Genomic DNA, 10,169 nt, shown 5'->3' with positions numbered 1-10,169 from the left:
TCATCTGTATCCAAGAAGGGAGCAACAATGGTGCTCAGTATGCTATGGACCGCATAGTAACAGTGAATGCCCTACTTTTAGAGTAAAATTCAATGGGAATTGCAATGCCTGTGGGAGGTATGGTCATCAAGCTAAGGATTGCATAGTATTTAAGCACGCAATGGCCAATAGACCAACCTTAGCATAGACAGACACACCTCGTGTGCCTGCATTGATGCCGGCCCCACCTCTTGAACAAACAACACAACACATGGTCCCTAGGGCCCAAAAATGTTGTTCAAACAACACCCTTACCACCTCCAGTGCTAGGACCACAACCACCACATTCGAGAATCACTTCTGTGAATCAAGTGGGTTGTGAGTCATCTATTGCTCGTTTGGAAAGCTGTGAGGAAGATATGGACATGCTTGAAGAAATTCCACAATACTACATGGAGGACTAGTGGGGACAAGTCAAACCTGTATATCAAGTAGTTGCTCTTGCGATAAGAGGCCAAAATATCAATTACACTGCTAAGAGACCACCTCTTCAATGCTATGAGTGTGGAGGTCCACTTCATGTAGCCGAGTGTCCTATTAGGCTACAAAATAACGCCACACTAATGCAAACCAATCAAGCGAGCATATCTGCAATGCCGATACTCATGTGTAATCAATGTGGCATAGATCATTTGATTGCCCAATGTCCAAATAATCCAAATGCACGGAAGATCACGCCATTAAACTTGATTGAAGTTACCAAGGAGCCATCACAAGGTACACCTATGGTACCAGTAAACATACTCACACGATCGATGCTCCAAAAATAAAAAAAATCTTGAGGAAAGAGAGACGACATCAATTGCCCAATCTCAGAAAAAGAAGAAAACACGAAGGAAGAGATCGCAAAAAGCAGTGAAGTCAGACCCCAGTTCTAAGACCAGCATAGGGACTGGTGACGACCTCGTATATATGAACGACGCTGAAGAGGATTCTGATTCAAGTGAAACCATGGAGACCAAAACGACCACTAAGATAGAAACCAACAAGGAAGATCTTCATGAGCCACAATGGCCAGATCCAAGAAGAAGATAGGAACTTTTCCAAACCCTACAGAGGAGATTGAGCGAGTCAAGCAATTAAAGAGTTTGGTAGAAGATACCCAAAGGGATCTAAAACCAGCACCTAGATCGATCCAGATTACAGACACCATGTTCCCTATGCAACAACAACCTCACCAACTCCATAGACCCTTAGCCATACCTAGTGTCATCCAAGAAGAAAGTGACTTAAAGTCATGGGAAAGTGGGCGTACTCACTTCTTGATGGAAAGAATGTTTACAGAGGGACTACTTGATCCTATCAAATAAATGAAGATCCCATCTTCCCCACGTCAAGGGAATGAAGCCCAAAAGGTGCCTTTAAACATTGCCAAATTGATGGATTTCATGTCTTCGGAAGTTAGAACCACCATCATGTCCAAACTATATAAAGACCCTGAGGTAGTCTCAGCTCTTCGAGCCTTCCTCAATGGAGAACTGAAGTTTGGGCTACGACAATTTGCACAGATGGATGGAGCTCGGGAGATGCCAATAGAGGAGGAACACTTAGATCCCAACCTAGATGAGAACCTTGTATAGAAATACCTGTTAACAAGTTGGGATAATACTTTGAGGGCGATGAATCCAATGCGACCATACCAGTCACTACTAAGGGATCAACTATGAAGGGAATCCTTGATGGTGGCGATGGGGTTAGCATTGTGACTAAAAATTGATGGGAAACTATGGGAAGACCTCACCTTGCGACCACAACCATAGTAGTGAAGATGGCCAATGGGTCTATTGTTAAACCTATTGGGATGCTAGAAGATCTCAAGATCAAGGTCTTTGGACATAAAATAAGAGTTACATTCATTGTTATGGATTTCTCCAAACACACTATGGCATCGGAGATGATCTTAGGACGTCCTTTCATGAGGGAAGCAAAAATGGCGCATGACTAGTCTAAAAACCATGTCTACTTGCAGTTCCAAGATTTTGTCATTCGAATGGATCTTGTAACTGGTCGAGCACATCCTCTAGGAAACAGGTTTATAATTGATCATAGATCTGATACCACAGTTCACTCGGCCCCATTGCAGTCTTGTTACACGTGTAAAGCAGACACTGATGTTGGGGAAGATTCTCCTTATATGGATGTACTACCTGGGATGACCGAGTCTCCTTATATGGTTGTACTACCTGGGATGACCGAGTGAGACAATGTGGATTGGGTCCACCTAGCAGCAACCATAGAACTTGAGGAAATAGGGGGACGACCTGGGTGACACCTAGGGGGATGAACTGCCACCACTCGTACCCTTAAATATGCTAAAAGCAATGCATATAGCTTTTGATAACCTACAAGATGAAGGTTTGACTGGCATTGGAACTAGTAGCACCTCACAAGACTATAGCCTACACGATTTGGGGTCAGAATCATCAATTGAAATTGACTCTAAGGACGAAGAATCTGTGTTAAATCTTAGTGCAAATGTGGGGACAAACCATTCAGGGCCCAGTGGTACCCTAGATGACAATCTATCCAAGGGAGGAGAAGACACAAGTAGTGATTCATCTAGTGACTCTTCACTAGAGATCGGCCGTAATCGAAAATTAAACAAGAAGAGTAAGAGATATAAGAGGCTACGATATCGAGCAAATGTGCATGCTAGAATAAATGAAAAGAAATCTACCGTAGAATGGCTTAATTATATAGGGGCATGTGATGCTCATCGGAAGTTGGTAGATAACTGGGGTGAATACCTTCAAAGCGTTATGTGGTGTAGTCCACAATCCATTGACATCGCACAACTAGAGGCTACAAATAAGCCAAAGTTGAGCCGTACCGTAAGGAGATGACAAAATCGAGAGTTAGCTCAACAACAAAAGGAATCGGAAGTGAAATCAAAGTCCACAGAACAACAGGACCCCATAAACTTACACCCTGCACCTGAACATTTCAAATCCTATACCACAGAGGAACGTAAAGTTGTGTATACAAAGGCTTAAAGAAAACCTATCGATGGGAGCAATGGAGTCTATGACGGTCTAGCGATAGTTAAGGAAATAGAGTTAGCAGACCCAGGAGAAGAGTCGAAACCTATTTTCATTGCCCAAGATTTTACAGAGACTGAGGAGTGTGTACTTAAAGAACTTCTCAAGGAATTCAGGGATATATTTTCCTGGACATATCATGATATGAAAGATGTTCCACCTTCCGTGGTGCAACACACAATCCCCATGAATAGCATGGCTAAACCAGTTCAGCAACGACCCTACCCAATGAATCCTAAATATGTAAAAATCATTCAAGAAGAGATTGAAAAGCTTGTGGAATGCCGATTCATATACCCTATTGAGCACTCAGAATGGGTGTCTCCAATAGTGATTGTGCCAAAAAATAATGGGAAACTCAGAGTGTGCGTGGATCTCAAGAAGGTCAATGCCGCCACTAGGAGGAACCATTACCCCTTGCCATATTCTGAACATGTGCTTGAAAGAGTTGCAGGGAACGAAGCTTATAGCTTTTTAGATGGGTACTCTGGCTACAATCAAGTCACAATTGCGCTGGAGGACCAAGCTAAAACATCCTTTATAACCGTATTTAGAGTGTTCACATTTCGTGTTATGGCTTTTGGCTTAACCAATGCCCCTGCTACCTTTCAAAGATTAATAAACACTGCTTTTAGAGAATATTTGAGGGAGTTTTGTGAAGCTTTTTTAGATGACCTTTGTGTTTATTTCTCTTGGAAAGAACATCTATCATGCTTATGAAAAGTGTTTGAGAAGTGTAGATTGTATCGCATCTCCTTAAACTCTTTCAAATACCAATTTTGGGTTAAACATGGAGTCATTTTAGGGCATATAGTGTCCAAAAATGGGATTTCGACATATGAGAGCAAAATTAAAGCCATTACTGAATTGCCACCACCTGCAAACTATAAGGGAGTTCAAAGGTTCATGGGCCATGTTGGTTATTACCGACGGTTTATTTTAAACTTTGCTGAGATAACTCGTCCTTTGTACAAGCTTATTGAGTTCCAATGGACTCCGGAGTGTGACCATGCTTATGAGTCATTGAAAAAGACCTTGACTAGCGCTCCTATTCTACGAGTGACCGATTGGAATGTAATTTTTCATGTGCATATTGATGCATCGAACTTTGCTATTGGGTGTGTTCTAGCTCAACCAGGAGAACATAAACCGGACTACCCCATTAGCTTTGCAAGTCGTCAATTGAATGATGGCGAGAGAAACTACACCACTACAGAGCGAGAAGGTTTAGGTATGATTTATGCAGTGAAGAAATTTCGCTACTACCTTCTGGCTAAACAAGTTTGTGTTCTATGTTGATCATCAAGCCTTGCTGTATCTAGTAAATAAACTTTGTTCCACAGGAAGAATTACACGATGGTTGTTAATTCTCCTTGATTTTGATTTTACCGTTGTAGTGAGACCTGGTAAAAGGCATGTCATGGCGGATCATTTGTCTCGCATACCCGATGGTGAAGCCCCTACTGGAGTCGATGATGAGTTGCCCGATACTTCTCTATTCCTAGTCAAAACCATACCTAAATGGAGTGAGAAGATTGTGAACTTTCTAGTTAATGGTTTTCCACCCAAAGAGCTTCGTAAAGACATAGCTCAAAAACTGTTAAAAGAATGTGAACCTTACTCTCTCATTTGCAGGAACTCTCTACATGCTAGGGAAGGATGATATTCTTAGACGTTGTGCCCATGAGGATGAGTATTTATACATACTGCAAGAAGCCCACATGGGTATAGTCGGAGGACATTTCTTAGGGAACTAACAGCTAGAAAGGTGTTGCAGTCAGGCTATTGGTGGCCTACCTTATTCAAGGATGCATCAATTTTTGCAAAAGGATGTGATGAATGCCAACGTTACAAGATCACACAACGAAAGGATAGGATGCCCTTACATCCTGTTAAAGTGGCTCAACCATTTGAAAATGGGGTTTGGACTTTGTAGGCCCAATTAGTCCGGTAGCTCTCAATCTCGATATATTATTGTTACTACTGATTATGTGAAAAAGTGGACGGAAGCCAGGGCGACACGTAAGGCCGATCCGAAATCAACTACCAAGTTTCTCTTTGAGAACATTATTACAAGATTTGGTTGTCCCTTTGAGATTGTGAGTGACAATGGTACTCATTTTATAAATGGAGTAATAAAAGAACTCACTACCAACTTTATGATAGCTCACCATAAGTCCACACCTTATTATCCACAAGCAAATGGCCAAGCTGAGAGCACCAACAAGACCTTAATCTCTATCTTGACCAAAACGGTGGAAGCTCATCGCACAGATTGGGATTTAAAGCTTACATCAGCTCTATGGGCTTATCGTACTGCGTACAAAGTTGCCATTAACTGCACACCATTCAAGATGGTGTATGGCCAAGAAGCGGTTATGCCATGGGAGTTTGTTGTTCCTAGTCTTCGAGTAGCTTCTCAAGAAGGTTGGGATGGTAACCCCTTAGTTGAGCGATTATATATCCTTGAAAGGCTAGATGAAGAGAGGCAATTAGCTGTGCAAAATGCACTTGTGAAGAAAGATAGGAGGAAGAAATGGTTTGATTGTCATCTAAAGAACAAAGATATCAATGCTAGTGATAAATTCCTTATGTATGGAGTGCGTAACGAAAAGAAAAAGTTGAAATATGCAGGAAAAGGACCATATAGAGTATGTGAGATCACCCCACAAGGAACCATTTATGTGGAGACTCTTGATGGAGTTGAAACCATTGGATTCCTCAATGGGAGCAAATTTAAAAGATACTATGATCCTTAAAGCCAAGAGGAGCTACGTGCCATCCATACAAAAAAGGCAGCCAAGGCACAAATAGAATTGAAGAAGATACAAGCTCAAGCTGAGGCTAAGGAGCGACAACAACGCATAAGACAAAAACGAGAGGCTAACCTTGGAGTCGCACATGCATTCCACATTGAAACCGACGAAGATTGGTTGGACTTTGACACACCTCTACGATACCCTATTGAGTTAAATAGCACCTATGGAAAAGTGCTATATAACGCCTTATTGGACACGGGTGCTAAATATAATATGCTATCATATGGGGTGTGGTGTTAGTTAGGGAAGCCACCTCTATCTGAGAGTATTATCCAAGTCAAGGGTGTCAACAAGAAAAAAACTTCAATTTTTGGAATCTGGCACACTTCTGTCAATTATGACAATGGGGTTGTAGCTCAAGACTTTTTGGTCATGCCTATTGGAACTATGGAGGATAATATAAACCTAGGACGCACGTGGATGATAGCGGCCAAATGCACTATTGATTGGGGGACAGGGTGTGTCACAACATAGAAACCAACTCTTATCCCTGCCACTCAAGCCTCTTAAGGAAATAAAATCCAAAACATTGCATGTCCAAGAGGTTGAACCATATGTCCCCATAGCCCAACTCTCTAGAGCTTCAATTGATGTAGCTGAAATAAAGCTTGAGACAGACAAGACCCATCCCATTATAACAAAGAAAACATACAAGTGGGTCCCTAAAGCTTCTTTAGCAACCATAGCCAGTGCTAAAAGACAGGAGCCTAGTAAGAAACATCCATTTGCCCCAAGAAATGTAAAGAAACGTTGCGTTGGATTCCTAAAAAACTATTGGAAGCACAAGGCCACTATAAAAGAAATGATCAAATCTGGGTGCCAAAACGTAAATTGTGCTCTTACTTGTCACCGGGCCCATGTGAACTCAATCCTGTGGCTCCAAAACAAATTGAAGATCGCGGAAAGGAAAAAATCAAGAATGCTACACACCCACTCCATAGCTAGTTTGGGTACCGAAGAAAGAAAGATTTGTTCCACCTAGCTCAGAAACAGGGAAATCAAATGAAGCTTCTTGCTCTTGGTGTAGTTCCTATACGGAAATAGAAGCTCCAACACAACCTCAACCTACCATTGTACATATCCATACAAGCAAGAAAGAGTTTGCACCTCCCGTTGTAAGTTCACCACCTACAACAATGTTGCAAATAAAATCATGGGAGAGTACCTTACCACCCTTGCAACTAGATGAAACGCATAGGGCGGTTGAAAACTATTGGTTAAAACTTTCACCCATAACAACTTGGAACAATTGGTTTCAAAAGGTGACGACATCATTCCAAAAGGTATGATCTACCCAAGGAAGGGGGGAGTGTTTGCTGACATCCATCATTCACTTGCTTCCCTCTCAACCTTTATCCCTGACCTCTCAATCTTCAATCTTAGGGAATGTATATATAAAGCCTTATACTCACAAAAACAAGATAAAAAAGTAAAAGAGCAAGAGCCATCACACAAAATCATAAAAACACACTATGCGCAAGAAAACGATCCTTGTAATATTTGCACTCTAACCATCATCTATTTGCGTGTACACATATGGCTAGTACACTAGAGTCATCCACTCATGAATTGGGTGAGAGGTACCCTCATTACTTTTCACAATGGCTGATACGTCTCTTGACCACGATGATCCATACTTAGTAGAGAGCGTTTCTCCCATTGCACAAGCCTTCCCTATTGACCAAGATGACTATAGGCGTTTAGTGACCTTCTTAGTAAACATGGCATTAGGTGAAATTTGGACTCACAAAGGGGCCCTTTAAAAAGTTTGGCTTTACCTCTCTCTACCAATATGGGTGCATGGATAATTTTTTGCAAACAAACCCCAAAGTTGGCGGAGGTTTAACAGTTAGAATGTTCTCTTCAAGATCTATCTATTGATATATAGCACGCCATGAGATTCCTCATATTTTAGAAGATTCTTTTTTTTATTCACCTATGATGTGACAACTCTGTCGGAATCTAAGTGAATAAAAAAAAGAATCTTCTAAAATATGAGGAATCTCATGGCGTGCTATATATCAATAGATAGAGCTTGAAGAGGACATTCTAACTATCAAACCTCCGCCAACTTTGGAGTTTGTTTGCAAAAATTTATCCATGCACCCATTTTGGTAGAGAGAGGTAAAGTCAAACTCCTTAAAGGACCCCTTTGTGAGTCCAAATTTCACCTAATGGTACCTATGATGAAGAAGAAGATTTACATGACTACACGGATGGCACATATGGTCTCATGGATGATGACTTTGTTTATCTTGAAGACGAGGATAGGGGTTTAGCTCTAGGGTTTCCCCCCAATCTCTACAATATGCTATTCCCTTGACTCTCTAGGGGAAGTGCAAATAATTAGGTTAGGGTTCCTTATGTTTTTTTAATTGTGTTCAATAAGTGTTGGCACCTTTTCCCACTGATGTGCCTCCTAGAGGTATTCTTTGTGTTTGTTAGTGTGTACAGGAACGTGTTGCTGTTGTTAGGATTTGGACCTTCATGGGATCTTTCTCTCATTCACACTTCAAATCAAGCGCGACCATCAACACAAACATGTGTTTATTGTCCATTAGCATTGCCCCTTATCTTTTCGCATCCATGTTTGTCTGCTTTAATTGTGATTGATAGCATAATATTCAACACATTTTCTTAGTATCAAACATTAAATTCAATGTAATTTTTTGTCATAATCACTTGTCTAGGTTTAAAAATCAAGCAGTCTGACTAAGCTAGTTTGACCAAGCTAGGCGTTAGAGATCTTCTCTTAATACCATGGGAATGCCGTCCTAATAATCTATGGTTACTTAGATTCTTAATCCGATTTAGGCAGCATTGTGTGCAATGTACTCGGGCTTTCTAGTGAGGTTAGTCCCTATTGACCTTTAGCTTAAGTATTATAAAGGGAGTAAATTACTAGCGTGATGAGCCTGGGGAGGGTAACAGTGTTATATGACCCCCCAAAGTTACAAAATTAAAATGCTGAAAATGAACAAACAAAAAATCAAAGTGCCACAATGTAAAATCTTAAGCTGGAAGAGAAATCTCAGCTTGATTGGGTACTTCACTCACATATATCGCCTATGGTACTAGAGCCCTAGAGGTTCCCAGTGTGGGCGCTTTTCCTTGAAAAGAAAAAAACCCAAGGCATACAAAATAAGCACGCACATCAAAATTGAATCACTGTGAAAAGACTTTGGGGGGTCAAAGAAAAGATAATCAGTCAGGCGATGATTTCATGAGAAATTCCTTTTATCGTAGCAAGGTCTTCTAAGTATAGTCTCTAGTCAGCCCTCAGACATGAAGTACTTGGCTCTCGCGATTAAACAACTTAATTGACCAGAGAAAATTGAGAAGCTTACCCATGGTATTAATTGTCGATCTTTAGTGCCTTTCGATCGTTAAATTAGCGACCCCAGAATTGTTTAATTTTTTACCTTTAAAAGTGTTTTTGCGTTTGATTAGATTGCAATTTAATGTTTATTGATGACAAATGGTTTAGAATTCTGCTACCAATCAATTTGACTGCTTAAAACTGCATATGCTTTTTAATTGTATTTGAGAATGCAATTACTGTGCCAATGTTGTTTGATTTTGCAGTGACTCAAGAAGGCTAAGGACATTCATCTCAAATGCTCTTCCACCTCAATGAACGAGCTTCAACTCAATAGCTTCCGAGGACGGAATCCACATCAGGAAGGGGGGCATGTTAACCCTCACGCACATTCCTATCACCTACAACGGGCGTTGTATTATTTATGTGGTAGAGTCAGGTACCGGGCTTGTCGGTCCAATAGGAAAAGGGTAAGAGTGATCGTTGATGAGAGGCGCACTTTAACTGGAACATTCAAGGGATTAGTTGGCTAAGCATGGGCACCCAAGTGTGAATGGGGCGAGCTCATATAAAAGTCAACTAAACCTAAAATTCACTCATTCTCTCATTTGTGCAATTGAAGAGTGCTCTAGCTCCATCTCCATCTTCTTCTTCTTCATCTCCTTGTGTATTTGTGTATGAGTGAGAGAGAGAGGGAGAGTGTGCGATCGAGCATTGGGGCGGCACAACGGCGGGAGGCAGTTGAGCGCAGCATAGCGGCGTCTCCCTCTTCTTCGCGGCGAAGAATCCTCCACGACAGCAAGCGTAGAGCGGTGAGTGACACACTATCGTCTTCTTTGAGCTTACTAGTTTAAGCTAGTCGCGTGTTGGAGCCATCTGTGGCTCGCACACGGTGTATAGGCAAGTTCCTTGCATTGACAGGTGTGATAGGCGTGCACAAGTACAAAGTATGTA

The sequence above is a fragment of the Adiantum capillus-veneris genome, chromosome 7, assembly GCF_014529385.1.
Source record: "Adiantum capillus-veneris isolate H3 chromosome 7, ASM1452938v2, whole genome shotgun sequence".
Lineage (NCBI taxonomy): Eukaryota > Viridiplantae > Streptophyta > Polypodiopsida > Polypodiales > Pteridaceae > Adiantum > Adiantum capillus-veneris.
Note: the sequence above shows the minus strand (reverse complement) of the source record.